General features: G+C 35.7%; 1 protein-coding gene and 1 long non-coding RNA gene across 13 annotated transcripts in view; one reads left to right on the top strand and one right to left on the bottom strand.

Moving 5' to 3' along the window:
- Positions 1–14,605, top strand: part of LOC145690064 (uncharacterized) — a 1,134,032-nt gene that overhangs the window by 421,426 nt on the left and 698,001 nt on the right. The window lies entirely within an intron of this gene.
- The window catches only part of LOC145690066 (uncharacterized), a 905,981-nt gene that overhangs the window by 579,254 nt on the left and 312,122 nt on the right, over positions 1–14,605 (bottom strand). For 3 of the 11 annotated variants that reach the window (XR_014132152.1, XR_014132157.1, XR_014132155.1), the window contains one exon: positions 11,972–12,085. The exons of the other annotated variants lie outside the window; for them this stretch is intronic. This is a non-coding gene — a long non-coding RNA (uncharacterized LOC145690066). The remainder of the gene's footprint in view (positions 1–11,971; positions 12,086–14,605) is intronic. 11 annotated transcript variants of the gene reach the window in all.

Here is a 14,605-nt window from a genome sequence, read left to right as displayed (position 1 = left end):
TGCCAGAAGACACATGTCCCACCATTTTGTCAACATTTGCGCATAAATATATATGTTCACAATATTTGCATGATACTTTCCTATCTTTATAATTTTGCATGTAACATTGCCACACACGACCTTTCTTCCTGCCCATTTCTCGAAATTTGGAGCGTTAATTCACATGTAAAAGAAGTCAGAATACCTCTTCAGAAATTCGAGTCAGAAAGAGGAGACAGACCGACGTCTATTACTAACGGTGATTCAGGGTTTATTAATAGTAGTTCATCTCTATTTCTACATAGTTCTAGATTACTTTACAAAATGGATCCTTTTAATCATTTGTAAATTAGTACTTTGCAACTTTTGGCTATTGTTTAGCTTTGGGGGGCCAGATTTTGCACCTAACTTTTCGGCGATATTCTATTCGGATGCGGTTGTTTTATGGTTTCACACGTTAAATTACGTTACCAACATTAAACTCAGACAGCATTGCCGAGCGAGCGAAAGCGTGTGAAGGCGGCCCAGAGTCCCGCAGGGCACGTTGTTTTCTATCTTCGTTACCAATAATTCACTTTCTTTTCTCACATAAATCACTTCCACTTACCTTTACGGTTTGTACAAATTCCCTACTGCCCTAAAGAAATTGTTTTCTATGCTTTCGTGACTACTTGAACACCACTATCAACTCATTTCTTCCGTAAATTATCCTACTTTTTGCTAGTTTTGACCCCCCAATACTAATCAATTACCCTACTTTTTAGTGGAATGGTAATGGAACTTAAAAAATCATATTATTAGTTATATAAAGTACAGTCAAATTTTTTAAAAAAATTTAAAACTCCAAATTCTTTAAAACCTAGAAGTAAATCATAATATATTAAAATGAAGTAATTAGTCATATGGTTCTTTTAATTTAGAAGATCAAGTAAAGAAATGGAAATAAATTCCTTCCCGGGAATTTATAGGCCAGGGAAAAACCCGGGAATATTCCCATTTTTAAAATTCTTCCCACCGGGAATATTCCCACTGCCCATCACCAATCGCAGGTACACCAGAATCGCAGAGATGTAGCACTTTATAAACATATGTACCATTCTTGCTTCCGTGTGAGTCACATCAGTTATCACTGTTCCAATGCCTATATATACATGTAGCTATGTTTCAATAAATATATGAATACAACTGTATACAGAGGACACTATTATCTATCGAATGAAAGATTTCTTAGCTTGTATGTACACTCCGCATCAAAAAATTGCGACAGCTAACGCCATGCAGTTAGGCCACCCAATATACACTCTCTTATCCCATAATCGTGTCAGGTAAAGAGACCCCCTCTCTCTTCTCCTTTCTTCTCTCCCATACTAAAATTAGCTAACAACATGAGCGCAATTCTAATTTCAAACTACACATGTATTACTTTTGATAAAATGAAATAGGGTGTAACAAAATCGAAACGAAACAAGATTCATAAGTTGATGCAGGGCGAAACTGAAACACACACAATGAAAAACTGAAACACACACAATGAAATGGATGTCTATTACACAGAGATTCAGAAATGAGGCAGAGAGAGAGAGAAAGGCAGAGAGAAATTGAGAGAAGAAGAAAACAAAAAGGAAAAACAGATAAAAATGTGGAATTCAAACGTAGTAAGAAAAGAACCTAACATTATTAAGTTCCGTTTCCAGAAATCCAACAGTAATATAGAAATAACGTTTGTTTTTACATATTTTCCCAGAACTATTCGAATATATATTAGATGCTTTAAACATTCGTTAAGATACTTTCATAAAGAATAGCATACTCAATCTCCAGTAGAACTGTAGATCTCCGAGACACATCTAGGATAATGTCAAAAGTTTCACGCACATGTTTTGTTTCTTCGTGGTTCTATTGCAAATTCGTTTTTATTTATTTGTTCAGTTTGTATTAGTAGTTTGAAATGGAGGATCTACTGGGTTTATTAGAATGTACAGTAGAGCATCGATTATCCGAAGTAATTGGGGAACTTGGGTGTTCGGAAAACTGGTTTGTTCGGATAATCGAACTCTACTGTACTGTACTGTACTGTACTGTACTGTACTGCACTGTACTGGACTGTACTTCTACAGCCAATGCCAAACCGACAGAAGTGTGCTGATTGTTGAAACACAGCGACTGGCGGCTTGGCCGGTCAGCAGCGCCTTATGAAGGCCCCATTAGAAGCAATGTTCCGCTAGCGGTGGCTCACAAGTAAACCTTACGTTTGAGTGAATCGAGTTGCTGACTGAGAACATATGAGAAAGTAGTACTAAATGTGGTCAGTATTTCAGTGAAGTTGTAGGTGCGAAGCTCCAGGGGTTTAGGAGATACAGCTACCAGAACATCGCATGGAAGTACAGAATAGTCTTCATACAGTTGGAGATAAAAGCCCTGTAAGACCTCTTGTAACGACCAAAGGTGAATAACAAATATATGGGTACATATTAGGATTAGAGGGAAGTCCTATAGTAAGGGTATACCTGACGGCGGCCATCTTAAAATCCGCCATTTTGAATTAAGGTTAAGTTTTTAAAATGGGAATAGGGTCATTTGATACATGATTTAAGGCGCAAATTTAATCAGAAGAACAATGGTGACATTAATTTTGATTTACGTACAATTGGTAAAAAGTTACAGGGAAATTAAATATTGTTGCAGCATATGTATTAGTCCTTTACCTCACCTTGTAAATTTACCTATGGTAAGAGTTGCCTTGATGGCGGCCATGTTCAAATCCGCCATTTTGAATCAGACAAAAGTTTTAAACAAAACGCATAACATTGACACCTTATTAATAGCAAATTTTACCATAAATCCAATGGTATAACCATTTTTGCTTTATCATTAGCCAGCATTTGTTTTCGCATAAACAAGTTGCTAATTGAACATGGCCGCCATCAAGGCAACTCTTACCATAGACCTAATATTTATCCACCTGCTTTTTATTTAATTATTATCATTAACACAAAATTTACAAGGTGGGGTAAAGGACTAATACATATGCTGCAACAATATTTAATTTCCCTGTAACTTTTTACCAATTGTACGTAAATCAAAATTAATGTCACCATTGTTCTTCTGATTAAATTTGCGCCTTAAATCATGTATCAAATGACCCTATTCCCATTTTAAAAACTTAACCTTAATTCAAAATGGCGGATTTTAAGATGGCCGCCGTCAGGTATACCCTTACTATAGGACTTCCCTCTAATCCTAATATGTACCCATATATTTGTTATTCACCTTTGGTCGTTACAAGAGGTCTTACAGGGCTTTTATCTCCAACTGTATGAAGACTATTCTGTACTTCCATGCGATGTTCTGGTAGCTGTATCTCCTAAACCCCTGGAGCTTCGCACCTACAACTTCACTGAAATACTGACCACATTTAGTACTACTTTCTCATATGTTCTCAGTCAGCAACTCGATTCACTCAAACGTAAGGTTTACTTGTCAGTGCGGCGACTACTGTGGGAAACTTGGTTTGGGAGTGAGGAGGATGATGGACGGTAGGGTGGGAGAGTAACAGGTGCGAGCGAGTACACAGTTCGGTTAAGCGGTCGTTCGGTTGACCGACGTTCGGATAATTGACGCTCTACTGTATTTTGGATTAGTACGACCAATGAACACTACCGAATTTGCAATCGAACCACGCAGAAACAAAAAATGTACGTGAAACTTTTGACATTATCCTGGATGTGTCTCGGAGATCTACCGTTCTACTGGAGATTGAGTATGCTATCCTTTATGAAAGTTACTTAATGAATGTTTAAAGCATCTTCTATATATTCGAATAATTCTGAAAAAAATATGTAAAAACAAACATTCTTAATATATTACAGTTGGATTTCTGGAAACGGAAATTAATAATGTTAGGTTATTTTCTTACTACGTTTGAATTCCACATTTTTATCTGTTCTTCTTTTTCGTTTCTTCTCTCCTATTCTCTCAATTTCCCTCTCTCTCTGCCTCATTTCTGAATCTCTGTGTTATAGACATCCATTTTTTTCAGTTTTTCATTGTGTGTGTTTCAGTTTCTCCCTAGATCAACTTATTAATCTTGTTTCGTGTCGGTTTTGTTATTTCATTTTATAGAAAGTAATACATGAGTAGTTTGAAATTAGAATTGCGCTCATGTTGTTAGCTAAGTTTAGTATGGGAGAGACGAAAGGAGGAGAGAGGGGGTCTCTCTTTACCTGACACGATTATGGGATAAGAAGGTGTATATTAAGTGGCCTAACTGCACGGCGTTAGCTGTCACAAATTTTTTGATGCGGAGTGTACCACTTTTAAGTCCAGAGTTGCATTAAATAGCCGTACGAATGTCATGTCCGTTACTTTGGAATGGACGATTTACAAATTTTTGAATTTTGAGTCCCCCATTCGATGGATCATCAGAAAGTATCTGAAAGAAGTGATGGAATATTTCACTCTTACCGTTCCCGAGATATTGGCCAAAAAGTTCCGATTTCGGGAGATTTAAGGAGCCATATCTCGGGAATCGTAAGTTATAGGGAGACGATATTGGTATTGATCAATACCTATGAGGATGGTGAACATTTTGGTACCAAATAGTAACCGATGGCCAACTGTCCATTGTTCCCAAGATATTGGCCAAAAAAGTTCCGGTTTCGAGAGACTTAAGGAGCCATATCTCGGAAACCGTAAGTCATAGACAGATGATATTTTGCGAATTTTTCAATTCTGAGCCCTCCGTTTTGAGCATATGTCCTCGTTAAACAACATCGTGGAACGTTCCAACTGAACTCTTAAGGAAAACACGTGGAAAAAATTTAGTACTCAAGGAAATTATAAATGGATAGATATATTCCAAGAATTGTTTAATGAGTATAATAATAAAGTACTTAGAACAATTGGTATAAAGCCTGTAGAAGTTAATAAGAGTAATAAGAAAAATTAACTTTTTGAAGTTTGTTCTAGCAATGCTCTTGGAGCATTCTCAACTTTTTTGCAGATGTTTTTACAATTTTGTTATTAAAGAAACAATACTGAATTACTTCAAATTAAATATATAAATTCATAAATTTCCTAATTCTTAGTATAGTTTGTAAAACTTTTTTTAAGTGAAGATATATATAAACTAAAGATAACTCTGGGAGAGAAAATAGACAGAGTTTAGTTTATCAAAGTGCAATCCATCACGTTTTCCTGTACACGCGCGCTCAAAGAACTTTTTTTTTTTTAAGTTTCCTTCGTTTCTTTCGCTTCTAAAGTTGGAACAGGTCATAAATTTTCATTAGCAAGAAAACCAGTAAATAAAGGAGACATCCCCAAAATCACTGGGTATTATTTTACTAAGTAAATTATGTTCTAATATATTCTCTGTCCCTTCTCGCCCCCCCCTTTTTTCTCTCATTTCACTACAATTTATTAAGAATTCATCAGGCACTGAAATTTTACACTTCTCTTTTTCATTCTTTAATGAAAAAGTCTTCGATGCCGTCGAGTTATTCTTTGGAATTTATGAATCAGGATATGTAGATATTAATGAAGCTTAAGAATTAATACATTCTCTGCCTTGATTTTCCTTCTACTTCAATTATTGAAGCGAGCGTAAGGAAGGTCTTACCATTTTATTCAACTTATACAGGGTGTTAAAAAAAATTTCACAATAGAGTGTGGTCCGGAAGTGGACGCTTCCCCCTTTAGTTTAAACAGTATAGTGTTAGTTATGGTAGAATGTCTGTACACAGTTACCTTGAAGTCTTAAGGGTCATAAATACCGGTATGATCACCATCCATGTCGTAACATAGCAGAATTCTGCGCCAAGTTCTCGCAGATGTTTTGCGGAGATACTCTGGAGTCACGAAGGTGAAGTCGTATTCTACAGCTGCTCGTAATTCCTGCGTCGTGTAATATCGAGTGTTTCTTACTTGTTGCTTTATGAAACCCTAGAGAACATTGTCTGGTGCTTCAGATCGGGATCCATCATCAACTGCAACAACTAATATTTGTTCAATGCTATATGGACTTTGATCACACATTGTTGATTACTCCAAATTCACTGCAAATAACTGTTACCAAGCAGAAAACAGCAGAAAGCAAATGAACGTGGATAGTAATGTTGCCAGACAATGCCAAGCAATGTTACCAAACAAATGTGGCTAAAATCTAAAACCATCAGAAAACACTAATTAGGGGTACGCCCACTTCTGAACCACGCTGTATTTTGGGAATAGAGTCCTCACATGAAAATAAGAAAAGAAAGTTCATGTGGACCTGTGGCCAAAAACGCATAGTTTCGTACTTATACGGTGCCGAAAACGTAAAGAAAAATGAACTTTAAAGTTGCATAGTTTCACTACTATAGGACCGATCGTAGTCGGGTCAAGACATCACTAAGGAACCAGTATATGAACTACCCAAATATCCATCTTTCAGAATCTCCGCTACTTGCACAATCATTTTTAGAGAGGCTGTGTAGGAGTACTTGATCACACTCCACCTACCTCTCTAAAAATTGGTGTGCAAGAACTGGAGCACTCTTAAACATGGATATTTAGATAGTTCACATACCGGGTCCTTAGTGATGTCTTCACCAGATTACGATAGGTCCCATAATAGTGGAGCTATGAACTTTTAAAGTTCACTTGTTTCACGTTTTCAGCACTCTATAACTCCGAAATTATTCACTTTTGGGCACAAGTCCATATGAACTTTTCTTTCTTATTCTCATGTGAGGAGTCTGTTCGCAAAAAATTGTGACACATTTTTGTAACTCCCTGTATTTGTTTGTCTTGTATCTTACTTCATGCGTCTGTCTGTCGGTTTCACAATATCTTTCGTAGAAAGTTATTTTTCAATAATGGGGTATTAGAAAATTACAATATCTTTCGTAGAAAGTTATTTTTCATTAATGGGGTATTAGAAAATTACAATATCTTTCGTAGAAAGTTATTTTTCATTAATGGGGTATTAGAAAATTACAATATCTTTCGTAGAAAGTTATTTTTCATTAATGGGGTATTAGAAAATTACAATATCTTTCGTAGAAAGTTATTTTTCATTAATGGGGCATTAGAAAATTACAATATCTTTCGTAGAAAGTTATTTGTCATTAATGGGGTATTAGAAAATTACAATATCTTTCGTAGAAAGTTATTTTTCATTAATGGGGTATTAGAAAATTACAATATCTTTCGTAGAAAGTTATTTTACATTAATGGGGTATTAGAAAATTACAATATCTTTCGTAGAAAGTTATTTTTCATTAATGGGGTATTAGAAAATTACAATATCTTTCGTAGAAAGTTATTTTTCATTAATGGGGTATTAGAAAATTACAATATCTTTCGTAGAAAGTTATTTTTCATTAATGGGGTATAAGAAAATTTTACAATATTATTAAGTGTTTAGTAGATGGGTGAAATTGTCCAAAGATAAGAAGTATATCAATCGATAGAACTATTTCAACTGAACAAAATTATATTTATCAGTTAAAAAAAAAAAAACTAATGGACAGTTTTTGAGAAAATGAACTAAAATAAATTTCTTTATACACGACACAATTGATAATATACGAAAACCATAACACTTAGTGAGGTGAAATAGATCTTGGAATATACATTTATGAATTCCTTACAGTTTTCACTATGATGATAAAAAAAATTAAATGAAATATTTAAGTGTTACGCTCCACAGTTATGCTGGCTAGGCTAAAGGAGACGGTGAGAATGAGAAAGGAAATGGGAGAGAACCCCGAGAAAACCCAGACTGAGAAAAATCCGTTCTTCGGACAGCGGTATATTGTACAAATATACGGAATCCTTTTACTTACTACAGAAAATAGTATGGAGCATACGTTATTCATATGCTACATACTCACTACTCTTAGATATATACAACCCTATACAACCCTATACAACACTATAATACAATAAGACCAAACTTAGTGAAATAAGATAAACTCGCCCATGTCCTAAAATGTATTTCTTACATATATTTCTGGCATTTTTTTTAAAAAATATATTCAAGGGAACGAGAAGAACCACTTCAACCTTCATAGATACGTACTCTGATTCTTTACTACCCAACAAAACTTTTAGTTTTGGCAATTTCTAAAATTGAAGGACCATCCGTTTACAAAATTGAGGCGATGGGCCAACATACTCCTGCCAAAATCACAAAAGTGGTCCTAAACGACGTCATAATACTCGATCAGGTCATGTGACGCCCAACAGCCAATGGGAGCAAAGTTAGTCCAAGTCAATTGATTGAAACATATTTTAGTCAAAACAGAAATTAAAATTTAAGATTTAATTATAAGTACTTTTAGGCTGTATCTAATTAATCATAATATGCACTATCGTTTTGCAAGTATAGTAACGAAGAGCGTAATAAGGATGTATTTCAGGATCAGTTTTAACTGAAAAAGTGGTACCTGTATGGCTCTCATACAGCATCAACTTTAGGGATTATAAATTACTTACTTTTCTCCACTTTTTTTTTCGAAAACTATGCATGAGTTTTTTGCACTTATGTATGTTCTTTTGTTGAGTTCACTAAGGTGTGTTGATTACTATGTGTCTCACCTTTGGATATTTATTTTTCGTGTGAAATGCTAATTAATATTGTTGAACCGATAAAAGAACAAGCACTAGCAGATACGAGGGGGAGTCCAAAAATAAGTTTCCCCAGGCGACTAGTGTGTGGCATTAAAAATCAGAGGTACCTTTATTTTTCCACATAAGTGCCCCGTACATTGAGACATTTTGTCATACCGGTCTATAAGTTTTAAAAACTCTTCCAGGAAATTTTCAGGGCTCTGCATACGGAAGAAGCGTCAAACAGCTTCTGTGTCTTCAGTATTAGTTCAAAAGCGCTTTCCGCCGAGAGTCTTCTTCAAAGACGGAAAGAGATGGAAGCTACTGGGTGGAAGAGATCAGGACTGTATGGAGGGTGATCAAGGCGCTCTGACCCAACAGTTCCCAAGACACCATCTCCGCACTATTTGTTTCGACATCACATCAGTCCTTAGATTTCCACTAGGCGGTTATGGATTTCTGCTCCCTATACGCCTAGTGCCCATTCATAGTGGACAACCGCTCGCACTTCCTCCTTTGACCACGACATCAAAAACGTGACTTCTTTCCATAGCTACAAGGCTAAGATTGAGAGACTTGTCTTCGCTTTGCGCACACGCTGCGACGGCGCCATCTGCAGGATTGCACGCAAATGATACCCACTTGTGTCTGTGTGTGCTGTGCGTGCAACTGCTGTCCTTGATTCTTCCATTGCTGTTCACTTTCCTGGGGAGAGGCGGGTGAAGAGAGGAAACTTATTTTTGGATTCCGCCTCGTATTTGTTTTCTTGATTGGCTAATTAGAGTTTAACATTCCTTTTCAGCATCTAGGCTATATGAAGCAGTAGTACCTACTACTTCAAACTAGATCAGAACTCTTGTTGATATCTAAATCAGCAGGAATCGAACACGGGATCATACACACAAAAATCACGCCATATTACATGTTTGTCCACAAAGTACCATTTACGAGTATGAATCATTCTTTCTGACTGTGCTTACTATTTAGCAGAAATACGTAATATCAAAGTCGTTTGGCAGATTCAAATTATGTCAGCGTGATGCAACCAAATCTTCTTCCTCTTTTGTACGGAGAAACAAATTACCGATGCCTAGTCGCTTGTAGGGGGAGGGGATGGGAGGGGAGGAGAAGGGGGAGAATTGGATGGAGATAATAACATTTACGATTGATTTCCGTTAAACGTTGGTTATCAGTCTCGTCTCTCATCTTTTTGGTAAATTGTTTGACAGATAACCCCCTTCCTCCTCAGTATCCAGCGAGAAGGTTTAATCGGAGAGTGGAGTTTCGGGGGGGAGGGGAGGAGGGGAAGAACGTTGTTGCTTTCAGCTGTATCTGATAGCACAGATTGACTTCTTTTTTTGTTCGTTATTTTGTTGTTGCTGCTGCTGGTTTTGTTGTTTTGTATTTTTGCGGTCAAAGAATATTGATCAAAAGCGACAAACGAAGCCATACAAAAGACAATAACAAAGAACGGAATCGGTAATTTCATTCCAGTTTTATCTCCCAAAATTACAAAAGAAAATAAACTATAAAGAAAATAATAGTAAAATGTAATACACTACTTATTGTCTATGGTTGTGCAAAATTAACTTATTGGAAATTTCACTCATGGTAGGATTAAACAAAATACTATAAATTTCGTTTCATATTTTTTTTCTTTGTGTCTGCACAAAAATTACAGTTGGTAACAGATTTAAATACAATATTGGCTCCGGAATTCGAACTTCTCGTAATCCGAAAGAAAAATTCGGAATCCGAACATCCCAAGACTCGAAAAATTTGTAATCCGAAAGATGAATTCGAAATTCGAATGTTCCAAATCTCGAACAACTTGTAACCCGGAAGAAAAGTTCGAAATTCGAATGTCTCAGAAGCCAAATAACTTGTTATCCGAAAGAAAAATTCGAAACAATTCGAACAACTCGTTGTAAGAAACAAAAGTTCGAAATCCAAACGTTCCAGAACTCGAACAACTTGTAATTCGGAAGAAAAGTTCGTAATCTGAACATTCTAGAATTCGAACAACTTTTATTCCGAAAGAAATTCGAATGACTCAAAAATTCAAAATCCGAACGACCCACAACTCGAACAAGTAGTAATCCGAAAGAAAGATATCCGAACGTCCCGGAACTTGAACAACGTGTAATCCGAAAGAAAAATTCGAACAAATCTTGCCCAGCAATCCGAACGCTGCATTGGAAACCAATCTCGTCCACCACGTAGTTCATGGATGTTCTTGCATACGTTTTCCCCAGAAACGCAGTTACGTGATGGGAAATTGACTCCCCTTCTAAGCAATATTATGTCTTCTCCGTCTCAAAGCTTCCACATTCATCGCCATTTTTTTTTTTTTTTACTTTATTAATTTAAATGTTATTCAATTATTATTCCAATCAAGCAGGTAGGACTTATAATATTGCGCGGTAGTGTGCTATAACGTAAAAAGTACTGTAAAGTTATTACGATTACATACGCATTGCACTATGTAAATTCCTGTTAAAATCGAATCATTTTAAAGTCTTTTCTAAATATCACTCAATCCCTTAAATTAATTTCACGGATTAAGAATAAGAATTAGGTTTTTGGTTTTTGGCACCCTATGGCCAGGTTAGCCCGAAACGTACAAGGGATGACGTCCATCGACGATCACACTATCCGTAAAAAGGAAAGAAAGTAAGAAAGGATTGGGGAGGGAAGGAAGCAACCTGGGACCTGTATGTTAGATACCATCCCGGCGTTTGCCTGGTGTGAACGAGGAAAGCCCAGGAAAACCTTTCTCAGAATGGTTTCAAGATTTGGGGGGCAATACTACACATCACTACGTCTACGTAGTATTTAACGTCTCCGCCTGAAAAGACGAGAAGTAATTGTAAAATACTTTCACCTATATTTTCAGAAAATGCTAGAATTAGATTGTTTTTATAAGAGAAAGAGTACAGACGAGGTGTAAGATGAAATTTTCATACTAGACTAATCATTTCCCTGTTAAACAAGTATAGTTTTATTGAAAAAGCACACTGAGAAAAATCCGTTCTTCGGACAGCGATATATTATACAAATATACGGAATCCTCTTGATTACTACAGAAATCAGTGTGGAGCATACGTTATCCATATGTTACATACGCACTGCCCTGAGGTGTTACATCATGCCATTCAGGATGTCTGACATCTAAAAGTTTTCCTGTGTATCACATGCATATATTATTATGTTACATTCCCCAGCTATATGTTATATACGTCCATTTGTATGTGAGATCCTGCCGCCTATATTGTTTCATACAGAAAAGTACGTATAGATGGTACACTTATACGGAAAGTATTATAAAAACATGCATTTTCAGTTATACTTCTGCTGTACGTTAAATCCAAAAACTACAGCAATTACGCATGCAACCTACCTTTTAAAGTATGCCATCTATAATTTTTTCTCAATGCATTCACATTTATGTTGAGTTAGGAAGTTTTGGTGGGAGCCCGTATCCAATGGCGCCTCCCCGTGAGTGTGCCCTCTGCTAAAAAAAAAAAAAAAGTGATAATAGCTATGCAGTTTTGCTGATTGTTCGTAGTTTTCGATAGCAGCCCAAGTCTGCGGTAGCTAATCTCAACAATTACAACACGACAGGAAAGAGGAACACAAAACACTGTATTTTTAATTAAGCACAGTATCTAATCTGACAGAGTAAAATACCTATTCCCTAAAACAGATATTCTCAACCTATTTCATATTACGACTTCCCTTTTGACATACCCTCTAAATTGCGAACCCCATAGGCAATTTTCAGTTTGTAATAAGTTTTTCCATTATTGCTGATTATAGTTTACTGTTATATATATATATATATATATATATATATATATATATTAATATGTGTGTGTGTGTAAATCCTTACATGGGAATACAAGTCTGCGAGATGTAATAAAGGACCCCACACTAGCCTTCACTTTGAAATGTATTTTGATATGCAGTTTATGTTGTATTTGTATTTTTGGTATTTCAACAAGCAGCTTTTCATCTGTTTCATTCCTTTGTATAATGCCTAGTTATTTTTAAAAGAATGCTTTACTACAGTAGTTTAAAAATTTGTGTAATATTCTTCGCTAAATGTGACAATAAGTGTGAAAGTAAAAATATGTCTATCAAAATAATATTTATTATCAATATAATTTTTCCGCTACTAAATCCTAATTACATTTATCATGTTCCACTTCCTTCACAACTCCCATTGTGTTCCTCTTGCGAGACACCAAGGGATACCGACTCCCAGATTGAGAAAAACCTGCATTACAGCTATATTCATAATTGTTTAGTTTAAAATTAGGTCTTTCAAACTGAATCGTCTACTCCAGAATTTGTCCATTGCTTCCGAAATCCGTGGAATTGAGGTTTATCAAATGTGAGGATGAACGTATTTTTAGTCTTACTTTTCTGACTCTGGAAGTCTACCTAAACATGTCCCAACTCGTTCAAACTCGACACTGACTGTTTCAAAGGTTTAGGCTACAGGGCTTACTCGTTGAAATGGATGCAACATCGATAGGGGGCACTGTGCAACTACATTCACCGTACTCTTTGATCACACCTTGCATGTGTGTATATTTGCGACTGTGCTTGTATATCGGTCTTTTGCGCCCCTAGAATTGATCCTTTGACCCTCTTGTAACAAACTCTTCGAGCGTCCTGATCATTTTTGAAGATTTTTTTTTCTTTTCAGTTATGCACTAGCAATACTAGTTTTTGCTTTCGTCCTTCTGTATATATTATAGTTGTAATATGTTAATGTTCAGTATTGCTATTATTTATTTACAAATGATTAAATTGAAACAGTCCAATTTAAATTACAGTTATCCCACCATAAAATATTGCTGTAGAGAATATTAACGCTTAAATCTAAATATGGTAGTTAAGCTCTTGCCCTATCTTGAAATAACTAAATTGAAACAACCAACTCTTCAATTTGCAATTAAATCATTACAAAAGTTGCAAATTATCTGTACGCTGGTGCCATCTATTGGTACCATGCCAGGCAACAAAGGTAGTGAACCATAGTTTAACTATGTGCTGTCAGTGATGCCAACCTGTGGGGAAAATCCCATATTGTGGATTTTTTAAACAATGATTTCCTGAAGTGGGATAAAGGAAATTTTCGTAAAAATTGGCAGCATTTATGGGATTTTTTAATATATACCTATTCTATTGGCACAAACAAAAATAAGTCTTTAATAAACATGAAATTAATGCTAATTGTCAAATGTTGTTATTATAAATTGCATGTTAGCCAGTTAGTGTTAAAGTAATTTATGCAGCGACTTGTGAATCTAAAAAAAAAAAGGCTCAAAGAACGTTAATTGCACTCTCGTATTAAGGAAAAAAAAATAAAAACAAAAAAGAACAGAATTAACGGAAGAAGCTAAAACGAGAAACGTCAACTTTCAAAACGTTTCATATCAAATGACTGAAGAATGAAATTTGACTAGTTTTCTTACGTTCAGCAGAAGATCATAGCACGTAAGGGTGATGGAAATATTAAACTCAGAAGAAAATATACTTATTTTCATCAGCAATTAAAAGAAAATGCGTGTTTATAAGCTATTTGATAAACGTAGACGATCAGAATGTTTGGATCATTCAGTCATATATTGAAGAAAATTTTGATATACCCTAATTTCACATTTCATGTTTTCTAAGTTCAGAAAATTTTGTTATTAGTATAGCGTTGGAAATTCAAGAGCACAATAGGGATTTCTACCTCTCAAGATGAAGTTTTACAACGTTTCAGGTCGGCATCAGTATTTACTTTTAGGAAGTAACGTTACTCATCGATTGACGTATATTATAATACAGGGTGTCCTACATAAAACCGGCACTCCTTACGCACGAACACATATACAAACGAACTAGGGATGGCCAATTCCGGAATTTTTACTTTCCGGAATCCGGAAAGTAAAATCGGAAAATTCCGGAATTCGAAAAAATTCCGGATTTCGGAAAAATTCCGGAATTCGGAAAAAAATCCGGATTTCGGAAAAAATCC

This window comes from Thermobia domestica, chromosome 7 (assembly GCF_964235325.1).
Source record: "Thermobia domestica chromosome 7, izTheDome1.hap1.1, whole genome shotgun sequence".
NCBI lineage: Eukaryota > Metazoa > Arthropoda > Insecta > Zygentoma > Lepismatidae > Thermobia > Thermobia domestica.
The sequence above is the reverse complement of the archived record's forward strand: the minus strand, read 5'-3'. Positions and strand labels throughout refer to the sequence as shown.